The following is a 24,040-nucleotide window of genomic DNA, read 5'->3' as shown; positions in this document are numbered from 1 at the left end:
CCCAAAGGTATCTGGTGGGCCACTGCGATAGCAAGGTGATGGACTAGATGGACTCTGGTCTGATCCAGCAGGCTCTTTCTTATGTTCTTATTCGTGAACCAAGAAGGTGCAGGCTGGAAAAGTGGCCTGTTCACTTGAGGCTGAAAACGGCCTGGTGGGAACTACACTTCCCAGGAGACCTTGCGAGCCCCAAGGTATCCTGGGAAGTGTAGTTCCCTCCAGGCCGTTTTCAGCCTCAAGTGAACAGGCTGCTTTTTTCAGGCTGAACTAAGGTAAGAGTGTGGGGGGTACTGCGGGGGGGGGGCGGAAAACGCAAAGTGTGCACTGGGGGCAGTATAGCCCAGCAACCTCTTTAGTGGAAAGACTATTAGAACATGTTGAAGAAATCATCCCTTGACTCAGTTATGATCTTGAAAATTATAGGTCAATCATTATAGGTCAATCTTCAGCTTGCCTTCTTTGGGAAAGGTGATAATGGAATAACCATATAGCTCCAAATGCTTAGATGAAGCCAAGCTTCTTGAACTATTTCAGTCTGACCTTCAGGCCAGGGTAGCTTTTGTTGAATAAATTGAGCATGACCCTGTTTGTTTTTTAATACTGGTTTCAATGACTTTTTATACCACTCGCCATTTTATCTTGCTGGGACATTCATTTAGGTTAAAAATTGAGGGCTTCACAGTGATTTTACAAGAAGGCTTTAAAGTTTGTGCTGGGAGATTGCTACCTGAAATATTCCTCTGAGATAGTACCACAAGTTTCATCCATCTTTCCCCCATAATACACTCAATACTGTGGAAGGTTAAATAGGGATTAGGAGTTTTACATAATCAATATGTGGAGGACATTCACATGTTGCCTTTTACAAGAACTCAAGTGAGGTGCTATTGTTTCCATACAAGTGCCTAAATCCTTCTGGACTAGATTCTATTCATTCATAAGCTGACATATGACTTTCTTCCCATTGCTCTCAAAGTTATATTCACTTTCTGTATGGGACTCAGACACAGAATTACAAATAAGTTATCAGTACTTTTGGCTTTGACAGTGCTGTTCATGTTTGGGAGGGCAGATATGTGCAATTGTGAAATCATCTGATTGGCAGTTAAGTTATGAAGACATGTCCACTAAATGTGAAGATCTTTGCACCGGAGTCTTTTTTATGTTAAAAGTTCCTTCCTCAAATAAAATTGCCCAGAAATGCCCAGTGCAGAATGAAGATGGAATGCTGTCAAGCAACCTACTTGATAACCAATTTTAAACAATTCATGGAAATAAAAATTTAATATTAAAAAGTTTTGAAATATATCTGAAATTTAAAGGATGGGTTAAATGTAATTTTAATCTAACAGATGATGGGGTTTTCAAAAGTGCAGTTAGCATGCCTGTTTGATATACTTATAGAATTCTAGTGCTATCAGTTCATAATGATTTCATATTGGCTGTCTAAAGGCCAAAGTATGAATTTCAGACAGATTATCCATTTAGGAACTTTCAGTTTTGTATAGCTCATTTTACCAGGAGAATTTCCCATCATTTCAAAGAGTGAATATTTCTTAATCAATATACTGCAGTTCTAAAAAGTGAGTATTTTATACTCCTGTCAGAAGTCATTTGGTGCATGACCACTATCAAGCAAGATGACTTTCCTCTCTATTTTTACGATTGCCTTAGACATGGCTGTAATAATCACTTATGTTAAGCTAGTCTGTTCTCCTTCTTCCCCCTATAACTCTTTAAAGTTACTTTACTTGCTCCTTGAAACATTTAAATTTAAACTGTAATGACTTCCTGTAGAAAATATATGTTCAAAATACAGCTATTGGGATTGATCCATGAAGTATTAGTTGTATGTTTTTTCTCCCCATTTTTTCCTGCCTTGATTATATTTTCTGAATGTTTTAGGACTGTATAATTACACTGAGGATGCAACCATGAGAACAGGTGAAACCTACATACAATAACTTTCTTTTACATTTATGATTTTGGGAAATCAAAGAGACTTGATGCTGCAACTGTGCAGGATGAGTACAATAGAATTGTTCATGAGGTTTGTAACATTTTGTTCAGTTAAAAAGAATTATGGGTTTCAAAGACCTAAACAGTCTCTATATTTTCCCTCTTATTTCTGTCCCATCACTGTTGCTCACACTTTACTGAAACTTTCTATGTAAGTGAGGGGAAAGAAGAGGAGGAGGAGGAGGAGGAGGAGGAGGAGGAGGAGGAGGAGGAGGAGGAGTTTAGATTAATATTCCCTCTTTCTCTCCTGTAAGGAGACTCAAGGGGTTTTACAATCTCCTTCCCCCTCCAACAACAAACACCTTGTGAGGTAGGTGGGGCTGAGAAAGCTCCAAAGAACTGTGACTAGCCCAAGGTCACTCAGCTGGCATGTGGTGGAGTGCACAAGCTAATCTGGTTCACTAGATAAGCCTCCACAGCTCAAGTGGAAGAGCAGGGAATCAAACTTGGTTCTCCAGATTAGAGTGCATCTGCTCTTAACCACTAATCCAAACAAGCACAGTTTTAGGATATTCAACAATATATGTAAGTATGTATGTAAGAAAAATATTTATACCCTGCCTTTCTATTGTCCATATTCAAGGTGGCTTACAGAGTATAATAAAATCCAACAATAACTACTAACAATAAAATCCAATACTATCCAATAAAATAAATACAATAAAATATGATAAAACCACATGAAACCATTAAAAAAGAAAATAAAAACCACAATAAAATTATTTTTAAAACCTAAATCTCGGTTTGCTAAGAATTCAATTGTTAATCTCAGTTGTTACATCTATAAGAGCCAGTGTGGTATAGTGGTTAGGAGCTCTTCTTCTCTTCTTAAAGGCTGTCCAAAATAAAAATGTCTTCACTTGATGACAGAAGGTTAGCAAGGAAGGAGCAAGGCAGGCTTCTATAGGAAGAACATTCCAGAGTCTAGGTGCCACCCCAGAGAAGGCTCTCTCCTGGGCCCCTACCAAATGTACTGGCAGGGCTGAAGAGATCGCCCTCCCCAGATTATCTTAATAATCAAGCAGGTTTATATAAAAATAGGCTGTCCTTCAGGTAACCTATGCCAATGCCATAAATATACATCCTTCTGATCTCCCCAGGATCCAGTCTTATATCCTTCTCCTTCCCTCCTTTTTATCCTATCAACAACTCTATAGTAGTTTAGGCTGACAGAGTATTATTGACCCAGTAAGCTTCCCAGGCCTGAGTGGGAAATTGAAGCTGGTTCTTCCAAATCCTAATATGACACTCTTAACCACTACACCTAACATGAGATGAGTTCCCTGTTTTAAAATACACCAAACCTTAACCTATATGCTCTGCGGGGTGAAGAGCTTGGGACCCCCATAGTCAAAACAAGCTGCGATGGGAAACAATAGGTATTGTGAATGCACCATTGAAAAGGGGGGTGTTTCCCTTTCATGCTTTTTCCCTAATGGAAACTCCCTGAGTGTTAAACACATTACAGATTATACATATTGGATTCAGGATCCCCACCCTTTGTCTCTAACATGGTTGTAGCTCTGTGTTACCCAATTTCTTTAAAATTTGAACAATCTGTTCCTTGTCTTCTTTTTGAAATTCAAAGTCTATGTCAAAGAATTTTTTATCAAAAGAGAAATTCAAAGAGAAGTAGGAAGGAAGGTTTTACAAATGTTCAGAATTTCATTCTGCACATGCTCAGAGAGAGACAATGTCTTCTCAAACCTTCCTACCCTCCTGCTAGAGCACCCTGTGGTGTGTTAACATTAACAAAACCTATAAGGACTGAAGTTACGTGTGTGTGTGTGTGTGTGTGTGTGTGTGTGTGTACATACATACATACATACATATATAGAAAGAGAATAAGAGAAATCACTGGCTATATCTAAAAAAAAGTGAATTTCAGAAAAAAAGTTCTAGTCTCCATAACAAATTTTCTGTGAAACCACCAGATATGAATTGTACATTTCCTCTAGCCCCACATGCAGCATTCAATTCAGATTATGGTTGTGATAAATGTGGAGCAGGGGGCCTCAGTCTTCCCACACACGCACTCTACTTTGAAACTTGAAGTGGCCCTGAAGAGCCATGGGCAAAAGTCAATAGTAAGAAATTGACAAATGTTCTTTTCTTTTCCAGCAGCATACCTTCTCTAATGCAAGACACTCTACTGATATTAGAGGTTTGAGCAACGTTAACTAATGCCCCCCCCCCCTCATTTCAGCCCCATATGCCCCATGGCATTTTGTCCACAAGGCTGTTCCAACACAAGTGACAGCTGTGGGAGGGAGGGGTGAGGAAAATCAGCATGAGCACTTATTGCTCACATTCATAAGATCCAACCCTATCATTTTTCTCTTTTCAATACTTCAGTCAAAATGTTCTAATAATTGGATTCTAACAGTGACATTGAAAAGTATCTCTTTAAAGATAACAGTTTGATTTTAAATTCCTTTTACAATTTGGTATATATCTTAGGAAAGTATTATTATTGAACAAAGTCTGAGCAGAGAAGAAGTCTGAAAAGCACTTCCCATTTAAAATTCACCCATCAATTTACCCTCTTCTTGTAGTACAGTATAAACCCACCTGAATAATATGAAAGGCAGCTAAAAGGATGAATTATAAAGACCCCACCAGACAACAACATCATTTTAAAAATGCCCTTCTTGAGACAAATTATAAGAAACTACTTTACCCCCCCTTTCCTCAAATATCTCTTCACTTTTCTTTAGTTGCTCTGATGCTTTCTTGTGTCCTGTTTCCTTGGGGTGTCCTGTTTCCTTGGGGTAAAAATCCATGATTTCAAAGAGTGGCTGACAAGATTTGTCAAGCCCGCTGACTATTATCCTTGCCTTTTGATCCACATGGGAACAAATGACACTGCAAGACATAGCTTTTGGGACATCACACAGGATTTTGAGGCTCTTGGAAGGAAGCTGAAGGATCTGGATGCACAAGTTGTCATTTCATTTCTACTCCTGGTTGAAGGACATGCCATGGGCCAGGGAGGAAAAGAATAATAGTGAAGGTGAACAACTGGCTTCACAGGTGGTGGTGCCAGGAATGTTTTGACTTCTTGGACCATGGTCTGCAGTTTCATGAAGAGTACTGGCAAGGGATGATTTGCATCTCACAGCTATAGGTAGGAAAGTTTTTGCTTGGAGGCTCACAAGCCTGATCAGAAGGGCTTTGAACTGAGTTATGTGGGATGAGAGAGACAGAATTCAAGCAAGCAGGAGTTCATCAAGTGCTATAGATAGTAGTATGAACGTTATAAGAACTTAGCAAATAGTTCAAGAACTGAACAATGGGAGGGAAAATACCTTAAATAAGCAGGAATAAACCATGGCATTAGATGTCTCTATGCTAATGCACAGAGTATGGGAAGTAAACAAGACAGACTTGAATTCTTAACACGGCACAGAAAATATGATATAATAGGCATCACTGAGACCTGGTGGGATAAGTCTCATGATTGGAATGTAACAACTGAGGGTATAACCTATTTCAGAGAAGTAGACCAACTATGAAAGGAGGAGGAGTACTATACATCCAAGATGATTACACCTGTGAGTAGATCCATGACTTGAATCCTGGAAGCCAGGTTGAAAGCAGCTGCCAGTATGCAGCAGTTGCCCCTTGGGTAATCAGCCTAAGACATTACTTTGAATCTGTTGTTTACTTAAGACAATGTGTTTTGAAACTCTATAATTCACTCAATACATTTGGTAAGACACTGTCCAGGACTAAATGTCTCTTGTCAAGCTGATAAAACTGACTTGATGCTATACTTATATGGCTCAATAAATCTGTCATCTTTTTTTGATATACTACTCTCCCTCCATTTAGTGTCTCTCCGCCATCTCTTTAACATTTGTGTATTTGTGGCTGGTACAACTTAGATTTCAAAGCTTATCTATCTGTAGCCTTTAATATTCAATAGACTAGAAAGCACAAGGATGCCTGTCAGTCAGCATCTCATCCAAATGTTGTTTACAACTCAGTGTGCCAACTATCACAGTATTGAAAATCCTTAAAAAAGTGAAGTGCATGAGGTGTGCTTCGTGAATTAAATGTACTATCTTCTCAAGTGAGCCCTAAGCTCCTAGCTTCAACCTTCCCTCCATGTGCTTTAGGCAAGTTTTATACCATACGGTCTACATAGGAAAAGTATATAAATGGGATTTGCAAAGAGATTTTGAAATCAGTGCCTGTGGAGAATGGTGTTTGAGGACTTCTAGGTGATATAAGAATTTCCCTTCAATGGATATTTTCTCTATACTATGCAGACATGGGGACATTTCTAGATGGGCATTATGGAGAAATTTTGCAGCCATTTTTTCCCTCTTCTCGATTTTTTAAGGGTGATTGGGGTTGAGGATGGAGATTTACCCATCATAGGCTGGCAAATGGGAAGCCTAACTGTAAATTCTTCTCTGCTGTCTGAGGTCTGTGTGTGGGAATTTAAATGGTTTAAAGCACACAGAACATCTGGGATGTTGGTTAGCCAGAAACCCGAGAAAAGTCTGGCTCATGACTATGAAAGTTCACATCCATGATGGAACATAAAATTAGGTAAAACAATACAATGCCACCAATTTGAACCATGTGGATTATAAAGAAGATGCAAAATTTTTAAAGAGACAAGAAGAAACCTTCAACAACTTGCATTTATGCACAAAGCACAAAAGAGCAGGGTGGAAGCATCAGGTGAGAATGCTAGGGTTGTCAATTCTGGCTTCGAATATTCCTGGAGATTTGAAGTGGATGTCTGGAAAGGGAGCTCAGCAAGGATTTCCACATTGTGACATTGCCTTTCCCTCCAGGGGAATTGATCATTGTAGCCAAGCAGGATCACTTGTAAGTCTGCGAAAACCAAGTCCTGCTTTGCGATTGGCAAAACCTCGGTGATCGTGTTGCTAAACATATACTACAGATCCCTTTTTCATCTTAGAGGAGTTGTAAGGGATGTGATATGGTGTGCACCTTTTTTCAAGACTGGCTAATCTCAGTATCTGCTTTCTACCTAGGTGCATAATGAGATAGTAAATGTTGCTGCATGTGTTTGTTACAGGTATACTACAGTATGCAGTAACTAGGCAAACTGGAGCCCTGGGCAAAACCTGAGTTTGATGCCCCCCCAGACACATGCCCTGTGCAACACGCACCATCCCCCCAGCCCCCTTGTCATATCTAGGCAAACTGGAGTGGCATATCTAGGCAAACTGGAGTTTGTCGTACCCCCATGGGCAGCCACCCTCCCACACCGTGACCAAGAAATGATTTTTTACACCAGGTCGTTTCAAAGTCACCATCACATTATAGAACATGCCCCAACTCACAAATCTGAACACAGCAATAGGCCATGCCACACAGCAGAAATAATTTTTTTTGAAAGCATTTTATTACTGCTATGAAAACATTTTATGGTGTTGTATTCAGTCCCCCCGATTGGGGGAAACAGCATCACTTTCAATGTTAATTAACAGGGAGCCCCAGATTCCCCCTTTAAGGTGAATTTAAAAGGAGAATTTGGGCTCCCTAGTTTAAACAAGTGATGCTGGAATCCACCCCCAAACAGCATCATTTTCAATGATGGAGCCCAGATTCTCCTTTTAAATCCATCTTAAAGGGAGAATCTGGGGCTCCCAGTTTAAACAACATTGCAAGTGATGCTATTTTGGGGTTGATTCTCCCCCACCCTGAAACAGCATCACTTTCAATGTTAAAACTGTGATCTCAGATTCTCCCTTTAAATCCATGCCAAAGGGGGGGATTTAAAAGGAAAATTTGGAGAAATTTGGGGGGATGCCTGCTGTCAGGGGAGCAATTGTTCAGCTAGCAGCACAAAAAATTCAGGGTATCTTTAGGAGACTCTCCTAATGATCCCACACAGGTTTGGTGAAGTTTGGTTCAGGGGGTCCGAAGTTATGGACCCTCAAAGGTCCATCTTCTATTAGCTCCCATTGGAAACAATGGATGATGGGGCACCCCCTTTGGGAATCCATAGCTTTGGATCCTCTTGGCCAAACCTCGCCAAACCTGGGTGGTAGCATCAGGAGAGTCTCCTGAAACATCCCTGAAATTTTGGTGCTGCTAGCCTAAAAACTGCACCCCTGCATACAAAAAACAGAAAAACTACTAAAATACCAAAAAACCCACACAAACGAACCCTGCATTTTTGGCGCCCACCACAAGGGGGCGCCCTGGGTAACTGCCCACTTTGCCCAATGGGCATTACACCCCTGACAGTACGTATCACCAAGCCCACTCTGAAGTTAAGCATCCTTAAGTATTTTTCCTACGGGAAATGGTTATAATCAGTTAACTTTTGTACCCTGTTTCAGAAGTCAGAGCAAGCAGGTTGTCTGCCAAGTTAATGCATACAGCATTCAGCAGCTGAGAGGACATTTCAGCAGTGTATAATGAAGGAAGGCATTGATCCTTGATATGAGAGGAAGGGGTTATACTGACACAGGAGTTTCCCTTTCATTTGTGAAATGCTAGAAAGTAAGCATGGTGCTTTGTTGCTGAAGACTTCCAAAATATTAACAACATGAAGTGTTCGCTGAGAGTTCTATTTCCAGTTTCTTGACCCTTAAGATACCCAGAGCACTTATGGTCCATGGATGCAGTTCTTTAATACACTTCTCCTCACCTATGCTCCTCAATACAATATTTCTTGTTCAACTTAAGTCACTCTGAGAGTAAAGGAACAAGGAGAGACAAACTCTGGACCAATGGCAAATTAAAGCTTTAGGATGAAAAGAGAAACAAGACCTGCTTGAATGGCTATGTGAAACCATGATTCTTTTTTTCGTGTCCCATGGTCTACAGAATGAGACCTATTGAGATGCTGCTGGATCTTGAAAAAGTTAATGCAAGTCAGTCCCATTGTTGCTCGTGTTGGAATAAAATACCACCAGCTTCATTAGATATGTCCCAGATCCTATCTTTCTTCCCAGCTTTTAATCAAAAATAATATTTATGGAAACTATTACATTGTATTTTGCTTCTTATGACCCTTCTGCACATGCAGAATAATGCACTTTCAATCCACTTTCACAATTGTTTGCAAGTGGATTTTGCCATTCCGCACAGCTGCAAAGTGCATTGAAAGTGGATTCAAAGTGCATTTTTCTGCATGTGCAAAAGGGACCTTAACTCCCTCTTCAATTGCCATCTGGTTGATATTTATTTTATCCTGTTTAATCATGAATTTGTAGTGGGTTAAATTCATTTTTGTTCCATTCCCCCCCCCCCCCCCCCCGTGGTTTCTGAAAGCTCCTGATATAGCAATGTGGCTTCAATATAAAAGTAGCTTAAAAACATTCCTTCCTCCTAAGCTTCCCCCCACCCCAACTCCTCCCCAAACTCTCAACAATGTAAAGAGGTAAAAAACAAGAGCTGGTGTTGGGAATCGTCTTGAAGGGTGCCAGGTGGGATCTGTCTGCCAGAATTTAAACTTTAAGCAATTGCTTTCTTCAGCTAATGGGGTATGCAATGAAATTTTGAGTCAAGCTATAAATTAGCTGCATATAAACTGTATATTCCAGAAACAATCTGGGTTATATTTTTCCACAGAGAAATCCAGTATGACTGCAGCTTTACCAGAACCTCAGAGGTGTAACACTTTAGAATGAGGCCTGATCCAAGAGATGAATAAAACCGATATGGAAAGCTGGACCAAAATCAGTAGTTAAAGTTGGATTATATCCGCTTTTAGCTATCACTTCAGAGCTGATTTGTATGGTATTTCCACTTGCCAGTTCAACACCCCAGAGTCATTTTGCAGGGTTGTTATTTTTTAAAAAAAGAAGAAACCCGATTACATATGCTTCTTAAATATAGAGCAACTTGTGATTTGGGTTGGAGGAACTAGTTTGCCTTTGGGACAATTTCATGAAAGAAATATTGGGTTCCTTTTTAAGTGCTAATAGTCTTAAATGTCCAAGTCATGTTCAGGGAAGGCTCAGTTTGACATTTCACCATGAGCTACAGCACTTTAAAAGCATATAGCCACCTGGTAATGGGGAAATGCTGTGTGGAACCCAGGTATAGCAGCATGCAGTTGAATTGGCCAAAGGAAAATAACCATGGGCAAAAACATATTTTTGTTCCATGAACAAGCAGTGTGAATTTGGCAGTATAATAGTTCACTGAATCACTTTCTCTTTACTGCTTGCTAGGAGACCTTTGTTGTCCTTTATGTGGGGAAGGTTAACGAGTCTACCAAATTCTTCCTGCAGAGGAACTTTATAGTTTTTCCTTTGGTTAAGGGCTAATAGGCCACCTGGGAGCTCCTAACTGCATGCTTTATGTACACTGTGTAGTGCTGCTCACCCAAGACTGGAAAGCAATGTTAGAGCAGGAAGAAGGGTGGTGTCATTGTAGTACACCTGGAAAAACAGAGTATATCATTACAGTAGCTGCACAGACTCACACTAAGCTTGACCTTGCAACACTGACCCCCTTCTACAAGAAATACTCACCCCCACCACTCTCATCCTAGCCTAGGCAATCTAAACATCTTTTTTTTTTGCTAGGCCATTTTTGTTTGCACAAAGTGGTGTTTTTTTGTTTTTGTTTTTTGGGGGGGGGGGTTCGCATACCATGTACACTTTCAGCACAGTTTCTATCACCATTGTCCCTGCAGCAATGCTCATTGTTTGCTTGACATGTTGACAGTGTGGTATAGCCCCTTCCAACTTGATTTATCAACAAATACAGGTGTGGCTTGCCTGGGATTTACCTTTTTCTGTTGGTGTGCAGAATTTTATGCTCTGCTGAAACTATTAAAGTCAACCAGAGCAGCTGGATTTTTAAAAAAAACATTCTATGAGGTTTAGTGGCTATGCTTTAATTTTCAGCACCATGTTTTGACAGGCTAAACCCCAACTGGAAAGAGCTATGGAATGAACTCTGCACTTCTGCTGCCATACCCCCCAAACCAGCTAAACTTGGTTCCTATGGGATCAGCATCACATTGCCACATATATGCCAGTACAACCTAGGTCTTGGGCCATTGCATCTTCATTGTCGTCCCATCTGCAGGATTCAACAGTGCAATGGGACTTACAATGCAACACCAATAATTAGGTTTAGTCTGAAATAACTCTGCATAGGATAGCACTGTTAGTATCCTATAGCCTTCCGCTCCATATCTTGGATTGCACCATCATATTATTTTCAGAACTAGCATTTATAGCTTTAACAGGAAGAAACATGCATAATCATATCATAAAATTATATTTCTTACCTTGAAAAACCTAGGCCGTTTCCGCACGGGCCATAAACGACGGCCTGGGGGTGGTAAAAACGCCGCCCCCAGGCCGCCGTTTGCACAGGCGGCGCTGCTGAAACGCAGCAGCGCCGACCTGGCTGCCCTTCCCCTCCCTCAGGGCAGCGTCAGGCTGCCCTAAAAAACAACCCTTTAAAGGGTTGTTTTTGAGGGAACAGTGTGTTCCCGGCGGCGCGGTGCGAATAGCACCGCGCGGAACACACTGTTTCCCTTCCCTTTCCCTCTCACCTTGTCCCGTCGTCGGCCTGCTGGCCTCCGAAGCCCCTCCCTCGCTGTCCTCCGACCCCTGGAGGTCGGAGGGCAGCGTGGGCGGGGCTTCGGAGGCCAGCAGGCCGACGACGGGGACAAGGTGAGTGGGAAAGGGAAGGGAAACAGCGTGTTCCCGGCGGTGCTGTTCGCACCGCGCCGCCGGGAAGACGCTGTTCCCTCAAAAACAACCCTTTAAAGGGTTGTTTTTTAGGGCAGCGAGTGGAAGCATCAGGTGAGAGATAACTGGGTTATCAATTCTGGCCGAGATATTCCCTGGAGGCTGATGGATGTCTGGAAGAGCTCAGCAAGGATTTCCACATTGCGGCATTTGCCTTTCCCTCGGAGGTGATCATTGTAGTTAAAGAGAGATCAATTATGAAGTCCAGGAAATCAAGCTACATTTGAGATTGCTTAACCCTTGGAACTGGGTTTACTAAACATATCTACAGATCCCTTTCATCTTAGAGGGTATGGGGATGTGATATGGGTATGCACACTTTTCAAGACTGGCTAATCTCAGAGGTATCTGCTTTCACCTAGATTGCATAATAGAGATAGTAAATGTTGCTGCATGTGTTTGTTACCGTTATACTACAGTACAGTAACTGCCAGAGCAAACTAGACCCTAGGCAAAACAGGTTTGATGCCCCCAGACACATGCCCTGTGCTTGGCACCATCCCAGCCCCTTGTCATATCTAGGCAAACTGGAGTGGCATGTCTAGGCAAACTGGAGTTTGTATTTTAGAATACCCTCCCGTGACAAGAAATGATTTTTTTACCAGATTCGTTTCAAAGTCACCATCACATTATAGAACATGCCTACGCTCATGAAATCTAGACACAGCAATAGGCCATGCCACTTAAAATTTTTTTTTAGAAAGCCATTTTTATTGCTGCTATGAAAACATTTTATGTGAGTGTTGTATTCAGTCCACGATTGAAGTAGCATCACTTTCAATGTTAATTAACAGGGGCCCCAGATTCCCCTTTAAGAGTGGAATTAAAAGGAGAATTTGGAAACCCTAGTTTAAACTCAAGTGATGCTGGAATCCACCAAACAACATCATTTTTTCAATGATGGAGCCAGATTCTCCTTTTTTAAAATCCATCTTAAAGGGAGGAATCTTTAAACAACATTGCAAATTATTTTGGGGTTGATTCTCCCCACCTGAAACAGCATCACTTTCAATGTTAAAATGTGATCTCAGATTCTCCCTTTAAATCCACATGCCAAAGGGGGGGGGATTTAAAAGGAATTGGAGAAATTTGAGGGATGCCTGCTTTATCAGGGAGCAATTGTTCAGCTAGCAGCACAAAAAAATTCAGGGTATCTTTAGGAGACTCCTAGACCAAGTCCCACACAGGTTTACAGTGAAGTTTGGTTCAGGGGGGGTCAGAAGTTATGGACCCTCAAAGGTCCATCTTCTATTGGCTCCATTGGAAACAATGGATGATGGGGCACCCAGCACAGGAATCACTTAGCTTTGGATCCTCAGCCAAACCTCACTTAAACCTGGGTGGTAGCATCAGGAGGAGTCTCCTGGGAGGCAACCCTGAGAGTTTTGAATTGCTGCCCCAGCCTAGACTGCATGCATACAAAAAAACAGAAAAACTACTAAAATACCAAAAACCCACACAAACGAACCCTGCATTTTTTGAAAGCGCCACCACAGAGAGGGCACCCTGGAGTAACTTTCACCCACACTTTGACCAATGGGCATTACACCCCTGACAGTACGTATCACCAAGCCCACTCTGAAGTTAAGCATCCTTAAGTATTTTTCCTACGGGAAATGGTTATAATCAGTTAACTTTTGTACCCTGTTTCAGAAGTCAGAGCAAGCAGGTTGTCTGCCAAGTTAATGCATACAGCATTCAGCAGCTGAGAGGACATTTCAGCAGTGTATAATGAAGGAAGGCATTGATCCTTGATATGAGAGGAAGGGGTTATACTGACACAGGAGTTTCCCTTTCATTTGTGAAATGCTAGAAAGTAAGCATGGTGCTTTGTTGCTGAAGACTTCCAAAATATTAACAACATGAAGTGTTCGCTGAGAGTTCTATTTCCAGTTTCTTGACCCTTAAGATACCCAGAGCACTTATGGTCCATGGATGCAGTTCTTTAATACACTTCTCCTCACCTATGCTCCTCAATACAATATTTCTTGTTCAACTTAAGTCACTCTGAGAGTAAAGGAACAAGGAGAGACAAACTCTGGACCAATGGCAAATTAAAGCTTTAGGATGAAAAGAGAAACAAGACCTGCTTGAATGGCTATGTGAAACCATGATTCTTTTTTTCGTGTCCCATGGTCTACAGAATGAGACCTATTGAGATGCTGCTGGATCTTGAAAAAAGTTAATGCAAGTCAGTCCCGGTATTTGCTTTCGTTTTGGAATAAAATACCACCAGCTTCATTAGATATGTCCCAGATCCTATCTTTCTTCCCAGCTTTTAATCAAAAATAATATTTATGGAAACTATTACATTGTATTTTGCTTCTTATGACCCTTCTGCACATGCAGAATAATGCACTTTCAATCCACTTTCACAATTGTTTGCAAGTGGATTTTGCCATTCCGCACAGCTGCAAAGTGCATTGAAAGTGGATTCAAAGTGCATTTTTCTGCATGTGCAAAAGGGACCTTAACTCCCTCTTCAATTGCCATCTGGTTGATATTTATTTTATCCTGTTTAATCATGAATTTGTAGTGGGTTAAATTCATTCTTGTTCCATTCCTCCCCGTGGTTTCTGAAAGCTCCTGATATAGCAATGTATTTAACATGTATGAGTTTAAAACATTCCTCTCCTAAGTTTCCCCCCACCCCAACTCCCTCTCAAACTCTCAAATAATGTAAAGAGGTAAAACAAGAGCTGGTGTTGGGAATGTTCTGAAGGGTGCCAGGTGGGATCTGTCTGCCAGAATTTAAACTTTAAGCAATTGCTTTCTTCAGCTAATGGGGTATGCAATGAAATTTTGAGTCAAGCTATAAATTAGCTGCATATAAACTGTATATTCCAGAAACAATCTGGGTTATATTTTTCCACAGAGAAATCCAGTATGACTGCAGCTTTACCAGAACCTCAGAGGTGTAACACTTTAGAATGAGGCCTGATCCAAGAGATGAATAAAACCGATATGGAAAGCTGGACCAAAATCAGTAGTTAAAGTTGGATTATATCCGCTTTTAGCTATCACTTCAGAGCTGATTTGTATGGTATTTCCACTTGCCAGTTCAACTTTTAGAGTCATTTTGCAGGAGTTTATTTATTTTTTTTAAAAAAAGAAAGAGCAGAATTACATATAGCTTCTTAAATATAGAGCAACTTGTGATTTGGGTTGGAGGAACTAGTTTGCCTTTGGGACAATTTCATGAAAGAAATATTGGGTTCCTTTTTAAGTGCTAATAGTCTTAAATGTCCAAGTCATGTTCAGGGAAGGCTCAGTTTGACATTTCACCATGAGCTACAGCACTTCAAGAAACGCCATAGCCACACCTGGTAATGGGGAAATGTATTATTAGGAGCCAGGTATGGCATAGCATGCAGTTAAGATTGTGCCAAAGGAAATAACCATGGGCAAAGAAACATATTTTTTTGTTCCCATGAACAAGCAATTATGAATTTGGCGAGAAGTATAATGGATTCACTGAATCACTTTCTCTTTACTGCTTGCTAGGAGACCTTTGTTGTCCTTTATGTGGGGAAGGTTAACGAGTCTACCAAATTCTTCCTGCAGAGGAACTTTATAGTTTTTCCTTTGGTTAAGGGCTAATAGGCCACCTGGGAGCTCCTAACTGCATGCTTTATGTACACTGTGTAGTGCTGCTCACCCAAGACTGGAAAGCAATGTTAGAGCAGGAAGAAGGGGTGAATTGTGTCATTGTAGGTACACCTGGAAAAAACCAGATTATATCATTACAGTAGCTGCACAGACTCACACTAGAAGCTTGACCTTGCAGCACTGACCCCTTCTGCAAGAAATACTCACCCCACCACTCTCACATCCCTAGCCTAGGCAATCCCTAAGCATCTTTTTTTTTTTTGCTAGGCCATTTTTTGTTTACACAAAGTGAATTGTTTTGTTTTTGTTTTTTTTTGGGGGGGGGGTTAGCATGCCATAATACACTTTCAGCACAGTTTCTATCACCATTGTCCCTGCAGCAATGCTCATTTGTTTGCCAAACTTGACATGTTGACCGGTGTGGTATATGGCCCACTTCCAACTTGATTTATCAACAAATACAGATTAGTAGCTTTGCCTGGGATTTACCTTTTTCTGTTGGTGTGCAGAATTTTATGCTCTGCTGAAACTATTAAAGTCAACCAGAGCAGCTGGATTTTTAAAAAAAACATTCTATGAGGTTCAGAGTGGCTATGCTTTAATTTTCCAGCACCATGTTTTTGACAGGCTAAACCCCAACTGGAAAGGAGCGCTATGGAATGAACTTTCTGCACTTCTGCTGCCATACCCCCAAACCAGCTAAACTTAGCGGATTTCCTATGGGATCAGCATCCACATTGCCACATATATGCCAGGTACAACCTAGGTCTTGGAGCCATTGCATCTTCATTGTCAAGTCCCATCTGCAGGATTCAACAGTGCAATGGGACTTACAATCTAACACCAATAATTAGGTTTAGTCTGAAAATAACTCTGCATAGGATAGCACTGTTGGTATCCTATAGCCTTCCGCTCCCATATCTTGGATTGCACCATCATATTATTTTCAGAACTGGCATTTATAGCTTTAACAGGGAAGAAACATGCATAATCATATCATAAAATTATATTTCTTACCTTGAAAAAAAAGCCTGAGCCGTTTCCGCGCGGGCCATAAGCGACGTGACCTGGGGGTGGTAAGCGCCCCAGGCGCCGTTTCGGCGCTGCTGAAGCGCAGCAGCGACGACTGGCTGCCTTCCTCCCACTCAGGGCGGCGTCAGGCTGCCCTAAAACAACCCACTTTAAAGGGTTGTTTTGAAGGGCTGGTAATGTTCAGTAGCGTGATCGCGAATAGCACAGCGAACTTCACCTATTTCCCTTCCTTTCCTCTCACCTTGTCCGATAAAATTGACCTGCTGGCCTCGAAGCCTCCCTCCTTTGTCCTCCAACCCCTGGAGGTCGGAGGGCAGCATGGGCGGGGCTTCGGAGGCCAGCAGGCCGACGACGGGACAAGGTGAGAGGGAAAGGGAAGGGGGCAGAGGCGGCTCCATGCGGAGCTGCCTGTCGTCTGCCGGCCTCTCCTGAGGCGGCTCGCACGCTTGCGTGCGAACTGCCTCCGCCCCCATGCCGGCAGAATTCTTGCCGGCGTGGGGGCACCTGGGGGGCCGTGCGGAAACGGCCCTAGTTTTAGCAAACTAAAATAAATACTTGCATGACACTTATAATTACATTGATGCAATAACTGACTCTTACAAATGCTTTTGAGGTATTCAGAAGTTTGTTGATGTCAGCCTTTTCCAAGTAAAAAAAGAAAGGGGAACTGCCCTTGCCAGAAATGGACCATCAACAGGCATCTGAGGACAACCAGTATCTGCAGACTTGCAGATGCATCAGCAGGAGTCTATGTAGCATAACATGTAATTAGCTCCAGTCATTGTATGTAGGAAGGGCTGCACAACATCTTGCTGTGCTTGCCACAAATGTGACTTCTAATATATGATCATAGCAATAGCCAAAAAAAAAAACCAAACCCAAACCTGCTACACCCAGGCTACAGATGAAATTGACCACTAAGTGAATATAACATTTCTTTACAGTGCAATTAAAGTGAGCATGTGCTCAGAGTTATTTCCTAAGATATTGAAACAAAAGAGGTACCATAGTAGAACAATAAAAAGCAGATGACATACACAGACAGACAAGATAGCTATATGTACAAAGTCCAAAAATGTTGTGTTCTCTGTTGCTAACATTCACTCAGCCGAGAATTGCAATGGTATCTAATTGTTCAAAGACAGGGATTCTAGATATTGTCCCTTTTTGTGGTTTTACCACTTTGTTAGACTATAAAGAAATGTTATATTCACTTAGTGGTCAATTTCATCTGTTGTCTGGGTATAGCAGGTTTGAATTTATTTTTTGGCTTTGGTTCTGCTACGCCTCTCAACGTCTGGTATTTTTGATCATAGCTAAAGACACTGCAAAATAACATGAGGATTCTGTTGCTAAATTACTAGTAGTAGATCAGATGTTAGCAGGCTTTTTACTGGGGAGCACTTTCCATTAGCCCAATAAGTACATATTTGCACAAACACTTAGGCTAATCCAGATGTGATTTTGTGGGTAAAAAATATTCTCTTCCTATACACCAAGAATTAGGAACTGAATTCTGTCTTGGTAATGCATCCTTTTTTCAGTGGACAATCTAGACATATGTCCCATCTTACTAAAAGTGAAATTGTGCATTCAAAAGTATTTTACTTAACTCCTCCTTCCTCCAAGGAGTTCTGGCCAATGTCTGCAGCTACTATCCTCACAATATGTTGACCTGTGATTTAGGTTAGACTGAGGATTATTGATTGGTAAAGGTCACTCAAGGCTCTGGGGTTTAAACATGGGTCTTCCCTGTCCTAGTCTGACACATTAACCATATTGCTAACAGGTATCTGCTAGTACCTATTAACCTGAAAGGAAGACTGATTTTTTTCCCCCACATGTGCCATGGAGAATATGAGGGGGCCATTTAAAACTTGCATGCAAGTTATAGCTATGTATACCACTTTTAAAAAATCTTTTGTGTATAACTTTTTTGTAGGGCAGTTATCTTACATTTATAGTAAATGTATATTTTTACTTTTATGGTTTGAAATATTTATTTATTTATTTATTTATTTATTTATTATTTGATTTCGTATACCGCCCTATCCCAAAAGGGCTCAGGGCGGTGAACAATATAAAAGCATATATAAACATAAATATATAAAAGTTTAAAATTTTCATTCTAAAACAGTATCCCACGAACCCATATGCAACCCTCCCAAGAAGAGTGATGGGTCCCGATGATGTTAGGGACCCTATACAGCAGGGGGAGGATGAAAGCAGGGCACCCTCAGCGGCTGGTCTCTCCGAAGGCCCGGTGGAACAATTCGGTCTTGCAGGCCCTACGGAACTCTCCAAGGTCCCGCAGGGCCCGGACAGCTGGTGGTAGAGTGTTCCACCAGGCAGGGGCCAGAGCCGTAAAGGCCCTGGCCCGAGTGGAGGCCAGCCGCATCATTGAGGGGCCAGGGATCTCCAGTAAATTGGCCTCTGCTGAGCGCAGAGGTGGGCTTCGGGACATATGGGGTAATGCGGTCCGAAGGTGCGAGGGTCCCCAGGCAGCGTAAGGCCTTAAAGGTCAACACCAACACCTTGAAGATGATTGAACTCCACTGGGAGCCAATGCAGCTGGTGCAACACAGGCTGGATATGATCCCAGATGGCACTGCCTGTGAGCAGGCGTGCAGCTGCATTTTGGACCAGTTTTAGCTTCGAATCAGACGCTAGGGAAGGCCAGCGTGAAGCGAGTTACAATAGTCTAGCCTGGAGGTGACCGTTGCATGGATCACAGTGGCTAGGTCAGCGTTGGAGAGGAAGGGAGCCAGCCGTCGGGCCTGTCGAAGATGGAAAAACGCAACCCGGGTTGTATGGGCCACCTGGGTCTTCATTGAAAGAGACGAATCCAGGTGGACCCCCAGGCTGCGAACGGAGGAGGTCGGCGCCAATGTGACCCCCTCCCACACCGGCGGCTGGAATTCCCCAATCTCTCCCCCCCGGCCAAGCCAGAGGATCTCCGTCTTCGATGGATTAAGTTTTAACCTGCTCTGTTGTAACCAACCAGCGACCGCCTCCAAACAATGCTGTAGAGCTGCAGGGGCGGTGACAGCTCCCGCCTCCATCGACAGAATGAGCTGAGTGTCATCAGCATACTGATGGCAGACCAGCCCAAAGCTCCGTACCAACTGAGCAAGGGGTCGCATATAGATGTTAAATAACAGTGGGGACAACAATGCCCCCTGAGGCACACCACAATGAAGCGGGCACCTCTGGGAAGCTTTGTCCCCACACCACACTGTGGTGTTTTTTTAAAGAACTGGATTTTTAAATTTTGGGGTACAGATATTGTCACAATGATTGCCCTAATTGAGGATATTACTGTGGACAGACTTAAATCATAGCATACACATTCATAACAGAATGTTCCTTGTTCCATTTTTACTGTTTTTCTTCAGAGCTGTATAACAAATATGACTTCTGGCTGATGCATATAAACCAAAAAAGCTGGCACAACAACACTATTGCTCATATAGATCTATAGGAGTGTTTGCTTCTTTCCTACTCTAGCTCAATTTGTCTGCTGGGGAAAAATGCTGGCAATAAAGAACAGAAATGGTAAATAACCCATCATAGAAATGAATACACACACACACACACACACACACACACACGCACATATATATACATACACACATCCAATCTATAAAATGCTCAGCTGATAGACCATTCCACATTTCTGTTGATTCCATTGAGTGGAGTTGTGATCTTCTAGCAAAGAAACAGTTATATGGGTATGGATGCTTTTTCCTGTGACCTGAGGAGCTATTAAGGTCACCTTTCAATTAACAGGCCCATAGTCAGAAAATTACGGGTCAATAATCCCAGGACAACAACAGGTTAAACCTGGTGGGGGAGGAACTTTGCACAGATCCTGCCCCTAAACTGGGTCTGCCCCACGTTTCCCCCCCACCTGGGTTTTTCAAGAATTGCGATTTTTGCAATTCTTTGGTTTTAACGCGCCTTGCAGCTGCGGCCGAGCAAATGGCCGCAGCTACCAAGTGCGTTCACTAGCTTCCATCTGTGGAGCCATGCAGGGAAAATGGGCAGGCAGGGAAGAAAAACAAATGTGCCTTCATGTGAAGGCACACGCCCCAGCCAACACGCTGAATGTCAATGGAACAGCCAGTCGTGCGAACAGGCTGGGGCAAGGGCAAGTTCATATAATCTGCCTTTCCCTCACTTTTATTAGCCCATGTGGAAAGGGCCATAGACTGCAGTCCTGTTCTCTATTATCCCTATAAAAATTTCTTCCAAACAAATATTTTACATAGTTTGCAGAATTAAATAAGTGTGGGAGTCTTTCTTCGTGTTATTGACACCTAAAATAGCAAATACAACTTTCTTTTCTCCATAATTTTTCTGCAAAGTAAACAAAAAACTCTATAATTGAAAACAGAGTTTTCAAAACAAGAACACCAATCATACAATCAGTAGCTAACTGGTCAGAGATCTTATTTTGTTTTGGGACAAACAAGCTGAGGTTGTGATTTTCTGTACCTAAGTCTGGAGAACAAATTCATTTAGTTCTCTAAAAATCTCTGGATCTCTGCTGCACGTCTATGCTTAAAACTTAGCTTTCCTTGGGTTATAGTTAGGAACCTGTCCATGTTCTTTCAGAATCAAGTTATGAAATCGATGTCAAATTAGACTCTCAATATCCAAAAACCACACCCCACCCTTGAAAATGAGATTCCTGTGGGGTCACATTAATTAGCAAAAGATTTGTGCTCCCTTATCTCTAGGCCTAATTGCCTTATTATTTGTCTCCTATCCTAACAAAAATATTTTCCCCAGCAATAGTTCTTCAGGACTGTTGTGGAATTACTTTTGTCCTCTCTGTCTTTTATGTGTTTTGTTTTATTCAGATTCTGATACTACATGATTTTTACCCCTTCATTACTTAATCTCTCACTCTATTTTCACCAACAAAAATTTTCTCACTGCTTGCAGGCTTTTAAAATCAGGACTCTTCAGTCTTGCTAACTGTTCACACTGTTTGCACAGAGAATTCACACTTGGAAAAATTATGATAGGATCAGAGGCGTACTGGGGGTAAATGGTGCCCGGAGACAAATTGTCTCCAGATGCCCCCCCCGCCTGCGGACCGGGATCCATCCCCTCACTGCTGCCGAGCGCCCTTGACCCTGCCATGTTGATGACACATGGGCAGGGTCGAGGGCGCTCAAAGACAACAAGACAGCAGGACTTCCTGCTGCCTCATCGCCTCTGAGCCCCCTTGATCCTGCCCATGTGTCATCAACATGGGCAGGGGTTGGGCACCCAGCTCTGCCCCCCTACTGCTGGCTTCCTGGTCATGTGGGGTGCCAATTTTGCGCCCCCCACATGACCAGAAGAGTGGCGCCAGCTGCAAGGCACATTTTTGTTGATAAATCAAATACGCCACTGGACAAGATTCTCACCTTATTGCCTCAGCTCCTGCCTTTTTTCCTTTACAGAGAGAATTTATACTTGAAAGACTTGTGACAGATTTTACACCAACCCCTAGTGCTGATTTGAGAGGCATGACAAATGATTGATGGGGCACTGCCCCTTTTTGCCCCACCGTAGTTAAAGGCCTGCTTCCGTAACAAGGAATGTTCCTCTAAGTGATTTCAGTTTCATTTCACTAGCCACAAAACATCCATCCATGCACAAGAAGGCTTAAACCATTCAAATTAATAAGGATCATTCTCTTTTTTACATTTCCCCAAGATAAAAAAGATTATATATCTTCACACATCACACATGCAAATGGCTAACTAGCAGAGGTGTATGGTGGGAAAATGATGACTGGAGACAGCCCTCTGCTATGTTCAGGAGGGTGGGGCTCAGGGGGGTGGAGCCCCCATCCCACCCTGCCCCAGCCTTGCCCCCCTCCCACCTTCCAGCTGGCAGCCGGCAGTCCCTTCTGCCCTCCCCTCTGGGGAGAGCAGAAGCAACTGAGGTGCTGTCCTTGTCTCCATTGCTTTTATAAGCATGGGGGTGGGGCTATGCCCCTCAGAGGCATGGCTCTGCCCCCCAGCCCTGCCCCCATGCTTACAAAAGCAAAGGAGATGAGGACGGAGCCTCAGTTGTTTCTGCTCTCCACAGTGGGTAGGGCAGAAGGGACTGCCAGCTGCCGGCTGGGAGCCATGGGGGGCAAGGCTTGGGGGCAATGTCCTCGGGTTTCATTGATCCACCCACATTGATGATGACATGGGCAGGGCCAAGGGTGCCTGAAAACAAAAAGACTGCAGGACTTTCTGCTGCCTTGCCATCTTTCTAGTCACATGATGAGCCAATTTTGCATCCCTCACATGACTAGAATAGTGGTGCCCAGGGACAGAGGGTACCCCCTGTCCCTAGGGCCGTACACCACTGCTAACTAGAGTTCATGTGGAATTTCCTTCCTTGGCATGTTATTATAGTGTTGTCAATTTAGGAAGATCTATACTTTCCTGTGAAGCATCTGGCACTGATTACTGCTTGAGATGGAAATCAAGGCCGAATGAAGAATCAGTCTGAGACATTGGCCCAACCAAATGTTCTAATATTCCTGGAGATTTACCACCTGACTTTTCACAGCATGCACAGCTGAGCACACACAGGTTGTATTAATTTCAAGCCTAAAACACTGTCCTACAACGACAGTTTTCACTGTTATTCCAACAACACCTGGCAATATATACTCTTGCATTTTTTTGAAATTCAGCAATTTTTATACAAAAGGGAGAAAGCAAAGCAGAGCAAAGCAGAGATGCCATCAATTTGAATCCTGTTAGAATGAATGAATCGATGAAAGAATGAGTTTCTCTGGAAATAAATGATGTTTCACAATACATTCATGTGAATGTAAGTTTCAGCAAGTTTAGAATAAAAATGATATCAGAACACTGCTTAGTGTCTCATTCACAGCTCTTCTTCTTTCTAGAGCAGACTACAGATACCATGAAAAATCACAATTAGAGAAAGTATGAAAATCTATTTTTAGGGAAAACCCAGTCTGGCTATGTAGTAGTTAATAAATGTGACTTTTGTTGTTGCTCTCCATGGTATTAAAGCAGGGAAATCCATTGGCTATAATAAAATTACTCATGCTTTATGACACTGCGGATGACAATTAACGTTTAAACTGAAAATAACAGCAGCTTTGATCTTATTGCTTGGACTTTATGGTCTGAGAACACCTGAACATCATGCTTTCAATTTATTATAAGAAAAATCAGCTTGGAGCAGCTTTAATTGTCCATGAGGGCTTTATTTAAATGTAACACCACAGAGCAGAGGGGGTGAGCAACTTATTGATCAGTTCTGGCAGTTGCAAACTATTGACAAACTGAATATTTTTTTTAGCACTGCTTGGAGCAACAATTCAATGCTAATTCCATTCGTGTAGAAACAATGTGTGTCCTAAAAGTGTTGCTCGTTTTTATGAAATGGTGAAGATTTTGAGAGCACTGTCAGGAGTTGCTATAATTGCACACTTTGACCCCAATTCCATTACTGGGGTCAAATTTTATATGTAGTTTGATATAAAGAATAGCATGTCAGTCCACAGCAACCCAGGTTCAAAGAACCCCTCGTTCATGATACCAACTGGGAGGTTTTGAACGAGCCACTGTCTCTCAAGATCAAACTAGATGTGTTCTATAACTGAAACATTAGATATATGCTTTAGAAGCAGCAAT

The sequence above is a fragment of the Sphaerodactylus townsendi genome, linkage group LG07 (genome assembly GCF_021028975.2).
Source record: "Sphaerodactylus townsendi isolate TG3544 linkage group LG07, MPM_Stown_v2.3, whole genome shotgun sequence".
Lineage (NCBI taxonomy): Eukaryota > Metazoa > Chordata > Lepidosauria > Squamata > Sphaerodactylidae > Sphaerodactylus > Sphaerodactylus townsendi.
Note: the sequence above shows the minus strand (reverse complement) of the source record.